A 19,297-nucleotide genomic window follows, 5' to 3' on the forward strand; every position below is an offset into this window, starting at 1 on the left:
AAAAGTTCCATAACATAAAATCTCATTGCTTTTTACTGGGTAATTATAGATTTATCTACTAAAAATTTTTTTTGGATGTCTCATAACTTTATTTTATATAAAATTTTACTTTAAATTCTGAGATACATGTGCAAAACATGCAGGTTTGTTACATAGGTATACATGTGCCATGGTGGTTTGCTGCACCCATCAGCCCGTCATCTAGGTTTTGAGCCCTGCATGCATTAGGTAGTTGTCCTAATGCTCTCCCTCCCCTTGCGTCCCCACCCCGCAACAGACCCCTGTTATTTGAAGAAATACTCTTTAAATTTCCTTGCTATAATCTCATATGGTTTTCATAAGAACACCAGTGGAATATATCAAAGTGCAAGCAAGTCTGATAAATAGTAAAACAGGAAATGTTAATTGGATGTTTAAGGGTCATTTAAGACCAGAACTCAACCTTAATTCAAGCAATATGTTCAGATATAAAATTAATAGGTTATAAAATTACAAGGCACACTGAAAAATACATGATGTTTTTCTTATTTTAGTCATCTCTTCTATAAAATTCCTTATTAGTACAATAAAATAGCTTAATTTATTTTTCTTCTTATAAAGCATTAGCTATTCTGTATATGACTAGAATGAAAATATCTAGATTATACAGCTTTTCAAATTATTACCTTTGGTCAATGCAGAATATAACTTCTGTTAGTATTCCTTTTAAATAAGTACATTAATGTCAATCTATTTGAATAATTTGCTTTGTGTACATATATAAGTAAATCACAGAGCTCTTTAATTTTTAAAATGATAGTTATTAAATAAAATAAATGCAATAAATCAGAATAAAATTTAAGTTAAAGTGTAGTTCATGATGAATTAATGCTTTTTTGTAGAAAGCGTGAAATGTCAGATTTTAAGGTTTTATAAATTTAGCTGCTTTTTTAGATGCCCTACAAAACAACTTTATTTCTATTATAGGATTTATTCATGTGAAATTGTTGGAGGAAAATTTACTGATATACATTTTAAACCAAGATTTGTGATTTAGCTGAGTTAGAAGCCGTTAACCATCTACAGAAAATTATATTTTCTTCCAATGAAAAGGATAGTAGGTACAATATGAAATATACATTTTGGAGGCCACGCAGTGAATATATCAGTCTGAGCAGAATGGAGTTTGTGATAGGTGGTCATATGCTTAAAAAGGTGGACTGGATTCATATTGAATCTTGGATATGTAATCAAGATAGAACACATTACGTTCAAAGGGTTAGGAAACCCGGAATATTTAGACTTTTAAGATGGCTTGAGGCTGGTGAAAAGTTTTGGTGATACTGCTAAAAGTTTAGTGATAACCATCTCAGTAGTAGAAATATATGTTAAGGAGATCGTCTCTATTGAAGTGTCAGCTAATTTTATGTAAACCTTTGTTTTCTGTTTACTAAATTTCATCTGCTTTATTCATTAGGTTGAGTTTTGCTATTTAAAAATTAATTATAAAAAGTATAGAGACATTCTTAAATATGATTTTTTAATAATAAATTATAATTTCTTCCTCAGTAGATGTCAAGTTTTATTTAAGAAGCTCAAGAGAAGACAAATTTAAAAGAAATTTGCCTAAAGGCTAACTTTTCTGGAACCAAATTCACTTATAAGAATACCCACTTTTATTGAATTGAATAAGTAGCTTTAGGCTTATTTCCATAAAAACAAGCTTAAATATATATGCCAAAAGCAGTACAAGAGATCACTTTGCTGTACCATAAATGAGCAGGCTACCTTATCATTAAGTAAAATGCCCTCCCTCTAATTTCTGTGCAATTAAAATATCTGAAAACAATATAAAGTCTTTATAAGAAGGAAGCAGCCAACACATTTTTTTGGGAAACGTCTACTTGAGAGAAATTTGATAGAGAAATCAATTAACTTCTCAAATGATGTTAAGTAGATGTGCTACATTTTGATTTTTTAGTTTTCAAATAGTTCATTTATATTTCCTAGTTCAACAATATTAATCTGTTTTCCGAGTTATATTGTAGGTTATAAAAGACATTGGACTGGGATGTAGTATGGTCTCTTTCCTCATGGACCTTATGGAACCCCACGGAAACATATTTTTTAGAGCAAACTTTTGAATACAGCCAGTGAGGATGATCACTTGGGTCTGGGGATTTAGCAGAGGGCACACTATTGTTAGATGAAGGCTGGGAGGTTAAAATTGCATGAGGGGGAGAGGAAGCCATGCTGACAGCTGTTGTTAGAAGAGACCTAAGATTATCCTATGTGAAATTCACACTGGGCTCTGTAGTCCACTGCCTATGTATATTCCATTTAGGCTAGAATTAGCCTCTAGGACAACTCTTCTGTTTGTTTGTTTTTTTTTTCCCGAGGTGGAGTCTTGTTCTGTCACCCAGGCTAGAGTGTGGTGGCATGATCTTTGCTCACTGCAACCTCTGCCTCCCAGGTTGAAGTGATTCTCTTGCCTCAGCCTCCCGAGCAGCTGGGATTACAGATGCGTGCCACCATGCCCAGCTAATTTTTGTATTTTTAGTAGAGATGGGGTTTCACCATGTTGACCAGGCTGGTCTTGAACTTCTGACCTCATGATCTACCCACCTCGCCCTCCCAAAGTGCTGGGATTACAGGTGTGAGCCACCATGCTCGGCCCACATTTTCTTAAAATGAACAAAACAGACAAAAATCTGCTTTTATTTATTATTTATTTTCATTTTTTCTATTATTTTTAATTTTTGAGACAGGGTCTCACTCTGTTGCCCAGTCCAAAGTGCAATGGTGTGATCACATGGCTCACTGCAGCCTCAACTTCCCAGGCTAAAGTGTTTCTCCTACTACAGCCTCCTGAGTAGCTAGGACTACAGGCTCATGACACCTTGCCTGGCTAATTTTTGATATTTTATAGAGATGGGGTTTTGCCCTGTTGCCCCATCTGGTCTCGAACTCCTGAGCTCAACTCATCCACCTACTTTGGTCTTCCGAAGTGCTGGGATTATAGGCATAAGCCACCATGCCTGGCCAAAAATCTCTTTTTAGAAGGACTCATGATTATGACCTGGGACTTCACTATATTCTAAGGGCAATCATCCATGAAGTATTTCATAGGGCAGAAAAAGAAAACTGCTACCCTTATGTCAGTTGCTGTTCATGAATAAGTAGTGCTGTTTGCAAGGAGGAATGTTGGCTTTGTCACAGTGCAAACAATAAATGTTCTTCATTTTCAGGGGCTTAGTAATGTTCATGAATAAAGCAGAACAGCCCAGGATAATACAAGAGTTTGTTTCCCATTGGTGGTTTTGCTATAAGATTTTCTGCTTTAAAAATATTTTGGAAATATTTGTTATACATATTTTGTTTATTTATACATGACAGTATGGTGTGATGCATGGAGAAATAGGGGAAATTGATGGAGAATCATCTTCTGTAAAAAACAACTCTTATCCAGCTTATATATTTTTCAATTTTTAAATCTCTGTTTAAATAAAATAATGAAATTTAGTTTTTTAATTTGTAACTATGAAAAAATTTCAACATGACTTTCAAAAAATAAAAAATAATATTTTAGAGGACACTATTGGAAGCTTGTGTTTTGTTTTAATATTTGGAAGATAAGGTTAAAATGTTATATCTTTCCTTAGAAATGAACCTTTTCTTATTTCTTTCAACTTCATTATGCTCATATATTTCTAAAATATATGGTAGATACTAAGTCTTTATTCTGGAAAATTTCCAGTTATATATATAACTGGAAATGCATTATTCTAAAAAATGTTATTGCTAGAGTCTGACTATAAGTGACATTTAGAACAAAAATTGTTTAACTTTTTTTGATTTCATCTCTTGGCTAATTATATTTTTATTCCTTGATTATATGTGTTTGAAAGATTGGCAAGCCTGTCCTCTGGGGTTGAAATGTTAGATTCAGGAATTTATTAAAAAATGATTGCTATTTTTAATGAAATGTAGGAATATGCTTGAAATTAAATATATTTAAAAAGCAGGTGAATTGAGAATATGAATATAACTTACGGATTTTTATCCTTTATGCTAACAGATACTGGTTACTGTAAGTGTATAGCTATCGTATAGCTGCTACTGTAAAACTAAAGTATATATGTATATATATAGCAAAAGACACAGGATATAGTTAATATTCAAATATATTAATGAATATGAGGACAAATAGATTTATATAAATGTTACAATATCAAGCATAGAGTACATTAATCTTATTTAAGTCACTTCAGCTATACTTTACAGGAATGGACTATATTTAAAATTTTTCCTAAGAAGAATAAAGGCGTATTGCTATTTTTAACATCAAGAATTACTTGATCAAGGTTAAGAGAACAGGCAGCCTAGGCTGGTAGTGTTGGGGAGACTTGTTTCTATGTCTAGCACTGAGAGCAGATATACAGCAAATGTAAGTAAATTAACTATACGAATAAAGGAATGAATGAATGAATGGTACTTAGCAAGAAAATGGTTCAGAAATAAAATGAGAGATTCCTTTCCTCTCTCCTCCCTCCCTCCTTCTTCTTCCTTTCTTTTATTCCTCTGTTGATGCATTTAATATATCTTTTGAGCACCTACTGGGTGCCAGCATCATTAGGTACTTAGATTGTACACAGTGTCAAAATGTTAAATCCATTATACTTTTACTGGATCATTCAGACTCCTAATATGCCGACATATTTATTCGTTTATTAATTTCTAAACTATAAAGGGGCACATGATAGTGTTTATGTCAGTGGCATTCTGAATGGGATTGCATTCTTTTCCTTGTTCAGTTTTAGGCAGTGCATGGTTTAGTGTGTTGTCTAATACAGCAGCTATCAGTGCAACTGGTCTTTATTCAACTGTCCTTTATCTCTGCAGTGTTAAAAATTGTTTCTTTTGAATCGGCATCAACAGGCTTATATTAATTATGAGAAACCAAGCAATTTTCCTGTTCTAGATAAAAGTTGCAGGAGCTTAAATTACTTTTCAGCTGGAAATAAAGCTTGCTTCATATGAAATAATATCAATAGTAGAAAAATATTAACTATAGATCTAAGATCAGGTTTACTTTTCCAAGTTTCTTTTTTAAACTCTAAGAAGTAAACTTTTAGTTGTTTTAATTCTGACAGATGATAGTTATGATAATATCACCTATGGCTATGGTAATCTCATCTTGCAAGCACAGTAATTTGCTTATAGCTGGTGAAACAGTTCTTGATTTTATATTAAACACACTTTCAGTTAAATCTTTTCAGTGTAAGAACTGTACATCTATTGGCTAGATGAATTGACATTTAATCAGATATTTATCATTTTGCTATTTGTTTTTAATTTTTGAAACTCAGAGCAGATACTCAGCAAATATAATTAAATGAACTGCATGAATAAATGAATGATACTTAGCAAGAAGATTTGTGAAATAAAACAAGAGATTCTCTCTCTCCTTCCCTCCTTTCTTCTTCCCTAACAGTAGCTAGTATCTGTTAGCATAAAGGAAGAAAATACATAAATTATATTTATATTCTCATTCTAAATTCACCTGCTTTTTAAAATAAGATATTCAATTTCTCAAACCCCTGGGCTCAAACTCTGTTGCTCAAATAATCTTCCAACCTCAGCCTCCTGAGCTGGGACTACAGCCATGCTTATATTCATTTAATCTTATGCAGAGGGAATCATAGAAATGACTCTTGAATGCTACTTATGTGTTGAGTAAAGGACAGGACATTTGGGAGATTACAACTAGTTATGTTTTTGAGATTAATCTGTGTGTCTATCTATCCATCCCTTTTATCCATTTAATTTGATTTATAAAATTCATTTTTATAAATATGTGACGTTTATTCATTATTCTGTTGATGGATATTTTAATAATTTGTAACCTATTTTTTGCACTTAAAATGTTGCAGTGAACATTCTTGATCATATCTCCGTGAGTGCTTGTTTCTCCAGGGTTCACACATAGAAGCACAATTGTGGTTTATAGGCTATGCACTTGTTTACTTTACTAGATATTTACTAAAATTGCTCTTCTAAGTAGCAAAACCAATTGAAACTCACTCTAGTGGTTTGTGTGCATTGTCATATTTTCACATTTTTCCTAACACTTAAGTATTGTCAGAATTTTAAAAGTTTTACTGAACTGATAATGATGTTGTATCTTGTTTTCTAAATGTGTGGTCCTCTCTGATTATTAGGGTGTCTGCATATCACTTCACATGCAGTTCTTTATTTTGTATTTTATTTATTTTCCCTTATGAATAAATCATACCAACATGTGTACACACTTAGAGGATGTATACCATGTTGTATTTTGTATGTATTTAAAATTTCTGTCCTAGGTACAGATATCACATTGGATTTCTACATCTTAAAGTTTTAACTAAAGTAATTGGAATTTCTTTTTATGTGCTATAGAAATCCAAGCTCCCCACGAAGTTTCTACACATCCCAAGGCTTGCAGTCACATAGTCACTCCTACCTCTGCTCCCTTGCTTTTAAAAAATTTGCTGTTGTCTGCCTCTTTCCTGTCATATTAGCTGTATATGATTTTTTTCTCAATTTCCAGTTCCCAAAACACACACACATTATATACATGCAACCCACTCATGATGTATGTGTAAAATAACTTTTATGAAATGATGATTATAGAGGAAGACAAAGTCTAAAGACCACATACTTTCAATAATTTCAAATTGAATGTTGATTTCTATTTTTGGTCTTTTTCAGCCCTCCAACATCAATCCATGAAGCCCCCATTCTCAGATCATTCTCTCTGGCCCAGAGATCTCCCATTCTTGTGTGATACTCTCCTCTCCTCCCCAGTTAGTGAGATAATGTATCTTCCAGTCCCTTACATTTATTATATAAGCAGAGAAATATTAAATACCCACCGCAGGGCTCTGAGGATGAATGTAAACTGAATGCTTTTTGATCAGCCTGTTGTCTGTTAGATATTTTGGGAGTAACAATTTTTCCAAACCAAACATACAAAGTATGGTGATCCTGTATAAGGTATAGACAAAGTGTATAATCTTTTTTTTTTAGTATTAGTTAAATTGAGTTCATTTTATATTTCCAAATGTTAACTTTTTTTTTTTTTTTGCAAAATGTTAACTTTTGCAATCCATAGAAAGAAATAAACAATTATTAGCTTCTTTTAAAAGAGAACCAATTTATCTTAGGAATGTTTGCTTTTAAAAGCAATAATAATCTGCAAAGTTAATAATTTTTTTAAGATCCAAAATATATTGTATTTAAATGATTTTTTATTTCTTATACTAAATATTTTAGGAAAAAATAAAATCAGCTTAATTAAAATAGCATTTTTCTAATTAATGTGTGGAAATATATATCAAGGGAAAATTGTAATGTAAGCATTGTGTGGTATGACACTCATTTTGTAATTCAATATTTATGAATTCTTTAAAAAAATTTTTACCCCGTGGAACAAACTTAAAAATTATATTGATAATGATATATAAAACTTGCATGGGTGTTTTGTTTTGTTTTCTGGTTTAGCCCTGTGCACTTAGTATATGAATATGGGATTTTTTTTTTTTTTTGCCAATGGCATCAACTAACATATTTTGCAAACACGTGTCATGGAATTATTATTTCTATGCAGTAAAATGTTTTAATATTGAAAGTAGGGTATTTCCCTATTTATAAGAGGCTGGTGGAAAGACAAAGACTGAGGGAGCATTTGAATACATTTAAGTCTATTTTATGTGAAGAACAAAGTTACAGTAAAATTGAGTAATAATTTTATCACAAATTATTACTATCCTATTACTATTATAAATTCTATTAACAAATTTTGTTGAAATGTATCTTGATGTATTACATTACTTGCCAGCTTTTTTGATAGGGCTTTTTTCATAGCTATTTTTGTATCAAAATATTTAGTTTTTGGAAGCATGACTTACTCTGTTAAATATCCAATGTAACTAATTAGTTTAAAAAATAACATTTTCAGTATTTTGAGGTCTTATGGTTTGTTTTTTCAAGACCCCACAAAATTTTATCTATGATGGTTAGTGACCACATTAATTAGTTTTACAGGAAAGATAAAATAATGATACTATAAAAAATATCTAAGACGTTATTTTAAAACTCAATAATGTATCTATTTTTACCTTTTACTTTATCGTGAGATGTTAATTTGTATTTATCATGGTTATTATGTGGCATATAGCACATGACAGCATCTTGTTTTTCCTTCTGCCTGTTGTCAGAACACTCAATTTTTGGGGTGACCACACTCAATAGCCATGTGCATAGGGACAATGCACCCTGCCGCAGCACAGGGGATGACATGAAATGGAAGTGCGTATGTAGTTTGAAATAGTTTTTGTGGGAAATAGAAAAGGTAATTAACCAAAAACCAGGTAGAAGGTTAACATTGGAGACATGTAATTAATAGTAAAACTTGTATCTATGATGGTGTGACTGCTTTCGTTTTCATCCTTTCCTAGTGCCTAGGGAGAAAGTACAAGTAGAGGAGCACTGACACGTGGTTGAGCAGGTACAGTGGAAGGCTGAAGGTGGTAGGAGGTCCATTCATCCATCCAACAATCATGGGGCAGCCTGAATGTGCCAGCACTGTTTAAAGTGCTTGGATGCATGGGTGAATGAAACAAAGATCCCTGTCTTGATAGTTCCCATTTCAGCCAGGAAAGATAGAAAATAAACAAACATAATAACAGATACAAGTTAGGATGTATTAAATGTTTAGAAAAATATATAGAGCAGAGTGAGGGGGATGGAAATACTAGAGGGCTGTGATTTTAAATTGGATGATCAGGGAAAAAGTGGCATTTCAGCAAAAATTTGAAGAGAGTGAAGGACTTAGTCATGTGGATATCTGGGAGAAACACATTCCAGGACCAGGAAATAGCTGTAAAGTAGAGGTGGGCCTCAGCTGTCAGAGGAATAGCAGCAAGGAGGCAGCATGTGTGGAGCATACGGAGGGTGATCGGAAAGGATATTACCGAGGCCAGGTCTTCTGGGGCCTGTTAGGCATTTATCCTGAAACAGGAGTTTTTATGATAGGTGTGATTTGATTGTAAAATAATCACTGTCTTCCCACAGCCAACATTATATTGAATGGGGAAAACTTGAAAACATTCCCCGCCAAGAGCTGGAACAAGAAAAGGATGCCCACTTTCACCACTTCTAATCAATGTAGATATACAAATGGTGAACAAACATGAAAACATGCTCAACATCGCGAATTATCGGGGAAATGCAAATCAAAACCACAGTGTAATACCACTTTACTCCTGCAAGAATGGCGATAATTAAAAAAAAAAAAAAAAAGATGTTGGCATGGATGCGGTGAAAAGGGGGCACTTTTACACTACTGGTGGGAATGTAAACTACCCTGATTACATTGATCCAGCAATCCCACTACTGGATATCTATCCAGAGGAAAAGAAGTCATTATATGAAAAAGACACTTGCACACATGTGTTTATAGCAGCACAATTTGCAATTACAAAAATATGGAAGCAGCCCAAATGTCCATCAATCAATGAGAGGGTAAAGGAAATGTGGTGTATATGCATATATATACCATGCAATATGACTCATCTATAAAAAGGTACAAAATAATGGCATTTGCACCAACCTAGATGGAATTGGAGACCATTTTTCTAAGTAAAGTAACTCAGGAATCAAAAACCAAACATCGTATGTTCTCACTGATAAGTGGGAACTAAGCTATGAGGATGCAAAGACATAAGAATGATACAGTGGACTTTGGGGACTCGTGAGGAAGGGTGGGAGGGGGGTGAGGGATAAAAGACTACACTGGGTACAGTGCACACTGCTTGGGTGATGGGTGCACCAAAATTTCAGAAGTCACCGCTAAAGAACTTATCCATGTAACCAAACTCCTCCACCTGTACCCCAAAAACCTATTGAAATTAAAAAAAAGAAAAGAAGGTTGCAGTGAGCCATGATTGCACCACTATACTCCAGCTTGGGAGACAGAGCAAGACCGTGTCTTAAAAAATAATAAAATGAAATAAAAAATAAAATAAGCACTCTATCTAGTTGTCTAATCTATCATAGCCTACAGAAAAGAGGCACCATGGTGACTTGGGTGTTTGCAGTGGAGGTGGCAAGATGTGGTCAGCTTCTATATCTCCTATGATCCTCAGTGGGCCCTGGACATAGTAAGAAAAGAATTGAAGCCCAGGGGGTCCTGATAATGGTAAAATATATCAGGGTTGCATCAGTGATGTAGGTGCCTGGAGGGTAGTGGATTAAAGAAGCCCAGGCTGTAGGAGGGGCTTCCACATGGACTTGAGTCTCCAAGTCTGTTGGTAGAGTTGGAGTGAGACAAACTGTGACCTGTTTCTCCAGAGTTCTCAAAGAAAGGAGGAAATTGGTGGTGTGACAGAGACATCCAGTGGAGGCTAAGCTTATACAGGGTAGAAGAGTAATTAATGGTCTTGGAAGAGCCAGGAGATTTCCAGTGTCCCTCTAACTGTCTGGCGCTGTAAAGTGATAGACATATTTCTGTAATAAAATATATCTAGATATGAAAATACAATTGACTTTGATATAATTCACAATTCTACACAACAAAACATATTGCCAATATTTAGCATAATTTAAGAGTAAAGGGCATTCAAGGAATAATGCAAATAAATAAATCAACTTGAGTTAAATTTATAACAGACTTTGAAGGGGGAATATGTATAATGCGATAGCATTGTATAAAGTTATATGATGAAAATCATGAGTTTGTATATGAGAAATTTGTTTTCCCTTTATAAAATATACAACATGCTTATGTAAAAATTGAAAATAGAATTATTTGTTAGTCAATAACCCAGTTAGCAAGTAAAGTTCTATGGTGAACTTAAGACTCTTGGGACTCAATTTTGAAGTCTTAGTGGTAATTCTCATAATAGGAACACATTTGCTCTTCTTATATGAATCAAATTCTTTTAACCAAACAATTTTAATAGTTATCAATCATTTAAATAATATCTCTTTGTTGTCTTTTTTTTTTTGGTGAGGGGACAGAGTCTTACTTGTTGCCCAGCCTGGAGTACAGTGGCGTGGTCTTAGCTCACTGCAACCTCCACTTCCTGGGTTCAAGCAATTCTCATGCCTCAGCCTCCTGAGTAGCTGGGATTATAGGTGTATGCCACCACACCCGGCTAATTTATTTTTGTGTTTTTAGTAGAGACAGGGTTTCACCATGTTGGCTAGGCTAGTTTCGAACTCCTGGCCTCAAGTGATCCACCCACCTCAGCCTCCCAAAGTGCTGGGATTACAGGCATGAGCCACCATGCTGGGCTGATATATTTTTATTATATTATTTCTTATCTAATTAGAAATATTTGCAGTTTGTGTAAGTGACATTACTGTCAAATTTAAAATTATAAAATGGCATAATAACTTATTGTAAACTATGAAACATAGTTTATTAAAAATGTAGAAGTGTTCTTAATATTTCAACTTTTTTTTTCTATAGGCTTGGGGGAATATCAGATTAAGATGAAAATATTACACCATCATCCATAATATGGATTTGGTAAAAGGATAAGATAAAATGAAAAATAAGATACCTTTCTTTCCTCAGACAAATAGAGGACTTAAATTTTACAACCATTTCTCAATGTAGCTGTTCATGCTGGGAAATTACCCATGCATATCTTTATGCTTTTATCATAAAATATATGTAGCAATAAATGTGGTATAGATGCTATAGCTTTTATGCAGAAGGCAAAGGGCTTGAAATGGCATCTCAAGACCCAGAGAGTGAGAACAATAAATAAAGGGTAATTGTTGGATAGCTGTGCTGAGCTCATTTTTTTCCAGGGTAATGCTGCCTATGGGCTAACTTTTGTATAAACAAAGATAATTGAACTTTTGCACCTTAAAGGATATTGTTTTCTTGTACTCTTTATTTGACTTCATTCCCTCAGGGCATAGACTTAACTTGAATGTTAACTTAGGAAACATATTCAATATTATTTTCCTTAAGTAGAAATAAATTGAAGATGCTTTGTAGTAGAACAAACATTGGTCTTTGGTGTGGGAAACTGATTTTGTGATAGGATAGGGAATATGCCTAAGGATTTAAGAACAAGGATCTAGAGTTAAAGGGTCTGGGTTTGGATCTGGTCTCAAGACTTGCCATCTGGGCCTCAGTTTTCCTTGCTTGTAGAATGGAACGATAATAGTACCTTCTTCTAGGCTACAATTAATGAGGATTAACTGAGGTAGTCCCTGTAAAGTACTTAGTTTGGTGCCTCGTACATAATGAGCACTCAGCATATATTAGCTATTCTTTATTTATTTATGGAGGATATTTTTTCCTCAATATTTGATAGGCAGTAAAACATTTCATGGCAGAAGTTGTCTGATAGCTTTTCTTTAAGTGTGTTATGGCAAATGGTATGAAGCCAATTGTCACATTATAAGAAGTGCTGCAGGGCCCAGGCAGAAGAAGGGTGTTGGTGGTCCAAACTCCTAGATCCCTTCTTGGATTACTGTGCCTGATGGGGTTGCCAAGAGTCACATTGTGAGTGCTTAGGATTATGGGCAAAAATACCCTCTAAATTCGCAAAGACCAGCCATTGAGAACAATTATTTGATGAACAATAATAATTGGTGCATTTTTAAAGCAGACTTTTCTGCTGCCCACTGGTAATAAAATGAAATTTCAGATTGTATTAAGTGGTATTAAATTGCTATGTTTTGACTGTCACTGTAATGGAAACCAACGTGAATACTAAAATCTAAGGTTTAACTAACAGACTCATGCAGAGGTACAGAGTCCATGAGAAATTATTCAATGACTGGCTTAACAAACGCCGTGGTCTTATTAGTGTCCTTCTCCAAATGAGAATATATAGAAGAGGCTTTAAAGTTTTGACGTCACTTATTCATTCTGATCACATTTGGGGGTGTTTGTAGTTTATGTTGGTATATGTCTTCCTAAAGCTAAGCTTTTTGATTATGCTTTGTGAGTTATTAGATAGTATCATTAACTTCAAATTAGTCCTTTTCAAAACAGCACAGAATAAATACATGCATAGCCCTCAGAATAATGTGAGAGGTTTTGTGCATGATAGAATACGGCATAAAATTTAAGATGTCACTGAATTACTGTGAAGGGCAATTTTTATTTTGGTTTAAATGTTGCTAGTCATAGTTTCATAAAATTATCTATTGGATATCTACATTTCCTACCCGCTGAAAATGTGAAATATCATTGCGTATCTGTAAGACATTGTAGAGGGTTTCCTCTTTACATAAGGAAAGCTAGTGTAGAAGGAGGTGGGCCCTTAAAGTCTCTGGAAAGTATAATTTGGGAATCCTCTTCTCAAATCATACTTAGGACGGTGGGTCAAAAGTGTCCATTGGTTCAAGAAGGAATGATAAATGCTGTGTTCACATTCTGATTTCTGATGTGCTTACATACTAGCTATAGTCCCAGGGCAATGCTTTAGGATGATCTAGGCCAACTGCTTTATTTTTATTATAAACCTTCAAAGTAGACTTAAATTATCTATGTATCTGGCAACTTCTACTCAATATATTTAGTATATTTTAATGAAATTATATATTTTGAATGCAGATTATATTTAAGAATATATTTAACGATTGGTACCACTGTTCTAGAAAGCAATTTGACAGCACTAGGTTAAATATGTATTTTCTACTGGTTATATACAGTCACCTTTGATATCTGGCAGTGGGGGATTTGTTCCAGGACCCCCTTGAATACCCAAATCCACAGAAGCTCAGGCCCCTCATATAAAATGGCATAGTATTTGCATATAACCTACTCAAATCCTCCCGTATACTTTAAATCATCTCTAGATTACTTAAAATACTTAATGCAACACCTCTACATCACTTCATTTGCATGGTTTCAACATAGTATTTGGTGTGTGGCAAATTCAAGTTTTGCTTTCTGGAGCTTTGTGGAATTCTTTTTTTCTGAATATTTTCAGTACATGGTTGGTTGAATCCATGGGTGCACAACCCATAGATACAAAAAGTCAACTGTATATTGGAAAATTTTTAAGGAGACTATAAAGAGACACGTCCAAGCATGTTAATTGTAGTGTTTGTTCAAGTCAAGCTTTTTCTAAAATTTGTGTGGAAAGGCAGAGGACCTAGAATAGCTGAAACAATTTTGAAAAAGAAGTGGGAAGAATCACTTTACCTAATAATAAGGCTATACAGCTATAGTAATTAAACATGTGGTATTGACGAAGGGATAGACACGTAGAACAGATTAGAGAACCCACAGCAGGCCTACACAAATATGCCTGATTTTGACATAGGTACAAAGGCTATTCAATGGAGAAAGAATATCCTTTTCAACAAACTGTGTTGAGAAATTGAATATTCATAGGGGAAACCTAAACTTTGTACATTATACAAAAATGAACCCAAAATAGATCATATAGTTTATGTAAAACTATGAAACTTTTAGAAAAGAAAATTGAAGAATCTTAGGGACCTAGGTCTAGAAGAACAGTTCTTAGATTAGACAACAAGAACACACATGTTTCATAAAAGGGAAAATTGGGCCTTGTGAAAATTACAAACCATGTTCAGAGAAAGGTTAAGAGAATGAAAACACTGTAAGCAAATAATTGCAAACTGCATATGTGATGAAGTACTTGTATCTAGAATATATTAAAAATTCAACAGTTAAAAAAACCCACTTTAAGTAGAAAATGAACAAAATATATGAATAGACATTTTACAGAAGGGGTATGCAGATGACAACTAAGTACATGAAAAGATATGCAACATCTAGCTTTCCTGGAAATATAATTCAAAGCTATAATGAGATATCACTACACCCTATCAAGTATGGTGAAAATGAAAATAGTAATAACACCAATTGTTGACAAGGATGTAGAGAAACTGGATCACTGAGGCACTGTTCATGGTAATATAAAATGGCACAGTCTGGAAAACAGTTGGCAGTTTCTATTAAAATTAAACCTGCACTTATTGTATTGTCCAATAAATGCACGCTTGGACATTTATTCAGAGAAATGAAGTATTATGTTCATGCATAGAACTATACACGAATGTTCATAGCAGCTTTATTTGTAGTAGCTCCAAACAGGAAATTAATGTGCTTCAACAGGTGAATGGATAAACAAATTGTGTTATGTCCATATCATGGAATATGACTCAGCAATAAAAAGGAATAAACTATTGATACATGCAAACAATTGGATGGACTTTAATGGAATTATGCTGATTAAAAATATAACATTCTTGAAATAACAAAATAACAGAGATGGAGAAAGATAAGTTGTGGTTCCCTGGGGTTAGGGACGGGAAGAGGGAAAGGTGGACGTGTCTATAAAGGGATAGTATGAGGGAGCTTTGTGGCAATGGAACAGTTCTGTGTCTTGATAGTGGTGATGGTTACACGAAGCTACATGTCATAAAATTGCATAGCACTACACACACACAACACACACACACAAATGCATACAAAATCTGAGTAAGCTCTGTAGATTCTACCAATGTCAGTTTCCTGGTTTTGATACTGTACTATAGTTATGCAAGATGCTTCCCCTGGGGGAGGCTGAGTAAAGGGTGCAAGGGACTTCTCTGTACATTGTTTTTTCTTTGCAGCATCATCTGAATCTATATCATTTCAAAACAAAAAGAAATATAAGCTGAATAATTGCTCTTGGGACATATTCACTTACCTTAATCAATTTTTAAACTAGACCTGTCTCAGCTCTCAAGTTACTGGTATTTTTCTTAACAATATATTTTTTCAACAGTCTTACTTTTTAAATTGTCTATAATCTTCTTGCTTTCTTGATCTCATTCACACTCACTTGCTCTTCATCTTTAATGTCATATTTATTATAGGGGCAATTAACATACAGTAAAATGCATACTTTTTAGGTGGGCCTTCTGTGAATTTTGACAAATGTTATTTAGTCATGCAATGACCACCACAATTAGAGAATATTTTCCTCACTCCGAATAGTTACCCTAGATCTTTGTCTCTTTAATTTTGCCTTTTCCAGAATGTTATGTAAATGGAATCATACATCATGTAGCCTTCTGTGTCTGGCTTCTTCCACTTAAGTACTACAGTTTTTTTTTCATCTAATCGCAAATTGGAGGTGCTGCATTTTTCTTGTGTTGTGTTGTTGTGAATACATTTGAAATTGTTGACACCTTCAGTTGGCATTTCTCTGTAGACTATAATATAGTTTGAAAAAGATTTTCTTTGTAACTCTTGTACCTTGTAAGCTCTGGGCTAATTCCATTTAATTGGTGGTTTTAAAAGTCTAATACTTTTGTATTGAAATGTCAAAATATTTCACCCCAATTTTCACAAGTAGTATCTTTTCTGCCTTTCTTCAGAGCACTTTAACTTTTTTTCCTCAAAGGGAAAACTTATTAAATAAGTTATCTCTGTGATTCTTTTGAATATTTTACCCAATTTAAATGCTGCAAATCATTGATCTTCTGAATTCCAGTCCATTCTAGTAGAAAGCATAAATTTATTTAAATAAAAATAACAGCGTCATCTAAAGATTCTTCCCACAAGTTGAATTAATCCAAATCAAACTTAAATTATGAACATTGAGATCTCACTATTTAATTTACTCAGCTCCTCTATTGCTTTTAGTAGGGACTGAACTGTGATGGGTCCCCCACCAGGTTACTTAAGGGTGTATGTCCACTGCCTGAACCCTGACGGCCAGGCCACGAGCCAAGGCCATGGTGCCCAGTCAAGGAGCAGATGTCCCTGAGAACTCAAACATCCCATAGAGTATCTGAGAACCTACCAAGGGAAACAGTTCCATCACACACACACAGCAGGCAAAGAGCCAGAAAATTAGTGTAAAAGTGCTTAGGAATAGGAGGTGGTGTGGGTCTCTACAGCTTCCCTGCTGCCACCCAGGAGTGCGCTGTATGTAAGTCCTATTAAACTCATCCACTCTCCAAGGGGGACTTGTCCAAGTCATTCTTTGGCCTCTCAGCACCTTTCTAGTTAGGGGGCAGGGGGAAGTTATGGTCCCAAGTTCTTTTTGTGACAGGAACAAACTTTACGTTTTTATTTTTGTTTCAACTGCTGTTCTCAAGAATTGAAAGAGTATATGTTTCAATATGTAAAACTGAGGCTTAATTGGTGCTGTTTTATTAAATATTTTGACTTGGGATTCTAGGTCATTTCTTCTAGCTGACCAGGAATGATCAGGGTGGTGAGTTAATATATTTTAATAGTCTAGGTGAGAGAAAAGACAAGGAAGTGAGTTTTGGTAGTGATGATAGAGAGCAGAGGAGAAAGATTCTAAGTATATTGAGAAGGAAAATTTCAGAGAACTAGGTAACTGGTTATGGAGTGGGATTGGGGAGAGGGAGGAACCTAGGATCAACATGAGTCTTGCAAGAGAGTACTTTCAGGGGCTGATTTACAATGTCCTCATTTTCCTTACTTCTATCTTAGTTTTAACGAAGTTCTTTTGAAAATTCTATTCAACTCTAAGACTGTGGGTATACTACTATGGAGAACACACACATTCCTTCATCAGTGTTTATTTACTATATATTGAATGCTGGGCACTGTACCATTTTCAGGCAGTCCCCACTTTGCACAATTTTGGGTTAATTGAAATGCATCCAAATCTGAACCGGGTCCTTTACACGCCTGCACTGATCTTAGTTACCAGACAACTGTGCAGTATGAGGACTGCCAGTATTTCATCTAGAGCTAGGACTGAAAATTATGACTGCTTTTAAGAAGTTTAAAATCTATTGTGGAAAATAGACAAATGCTTACAATTCAATGTGCTTTGCTATGATGGAGTTAAGATATCACAGAGAAGACATCTGATTTGAATTATTGGGGAAGAAAGTTGGAAAAAAGTCCTGAAAATGGTGACATTAGGTGAAAAACAATAGTCAGGTGATCCCTGTCACCACAGAGGGAGAAAGGGTCTGGAGAGCTAAGTGATCCACGATTCCTCCACCAAGGCCACAGCCAAGTGTGGGGTGAGGATGGTTGGGAAGTTAGCTTGGAGACATGCAATTCCTTGCGATTAATTTAATTTCCTGAGAATCTGTGCTCGTATCCTTTCTCATTCCTCATTTTGCTTCCTTTTCTCATTCTTATGCTTTCCTTCCCTTCTTATGCTCTCAGTTCTCTGCCCCTTTCTCTTTTCTCTGCTTTCCTCTCACTGTCTTAATTTGGGTTTTTGTCTATGTTGATGCTGTTTTTTCAAGAACATTAGTTCAGATTTAGTTATCCTTTATCCTTTTGTTTTTAGTAACATCTGTTTAAATTTTCAAAACATTAAAACCATTTTTAAAAAACAATGCTACATTTAAAAATTTTATTTCATGTTTCTGATTTATTAAGAGGAATTAATTTTTGACCTTTTAAGTTGTCTTCTTGGCAATGAAAGTGTTTTAGGGAATAATTTTTCCTTTGATTATAGCTTCACTGTATTGCATATGTTTTATTATGAAGTGTTATTTTCATTTTGTTTTAGTCTGCAATTTTACTTTGCTTTTATTCTTTGAGATTGTCTAGACAGGTTTTGGTCAGGATTGGCCAGGTTTACTGCAGTTATGTTGACCCCAGAATATCGCTGGCTCACATCCATGGAGAAGATTAAGTTCTTTATGCATAGGTGGTATCGCTTCCTGCCCAGGCTGAAGGAGCAGCCCTATCTGAGATGTTTGGCTTTAGTGAAAGAGAGAAAGGCAGCAGGAAAGATGGTCCTGGTCCCAGTGCCTCTGCTTGGCAGCTGTGCATGTTGCTTCCACTTACACTTCCTCTGCCAATGCAAGTTCTGTGGCCATGCCTCATATTGAGATATGGTGCTCTCTAATATTCACAGCAGAACATAGATGTTCTCCCTGTAGAAGTATTCAAGAGCACCATGTCTCAATATGGTACCCTAAAGAATGTTGGTATGGGTTGAATTTTGTGTCCCCACCCTGCCAAAGATATGCTGGACTCTTCACCTCCAGTACTTCATAATGTAACCTTATTTGGCAATAAGGTCTTTGCAGAGGTAATCAAGTTAAAATGAGGTCATTAGAGTGGGCCCACTCCAATGTGATTGGTGGCCTTATATAAAAGAGGAATTTGAACGTAGAGAAATATGTACAGAGGAAAGATGATATGAGGACAGAGGAATGCCATCTTCAAGTAAGGGGTTGCCTGAGGTTACCGGAAGTGAGGTGAGTCACCTGGAACAGTTCTCCTTCACAGCCTTCAGAAGAAACCAACTCTGCTTGCAGCTTGATCTTA

At 34.7% G+C, this 19,297-nt stretch overlaps 1 protein-coding gene across 2 annotated transcripts in view; it reads left to right on the forward strand.

The window, feature by feature from the left end:
• GPC5 (glypican 5) overlaps positions 1 to 19,297 on the forward strand; it is a 1,453,661-nt gene that overhangs the window by 50,706 nt on the left and 1,383,658 nt on the right. The window lies entirely within an intron of this gene.

This window comes from Pan troglodytes, chromosome 14 (genome assembly GCF_028858775.2).
Source record: "Pan troglodytes isolate AG18354 chromosome 14, NHGRI_mPanTro3-v2.0_pri, whole genome shotgun sequence".
Classification (NCBI taxonomy): domain Eukaryota; kingdom Metazoa; phylum Chordata; class Mammalia; order Primates; family Hominidae; genus Pan; species Pan troglodytes.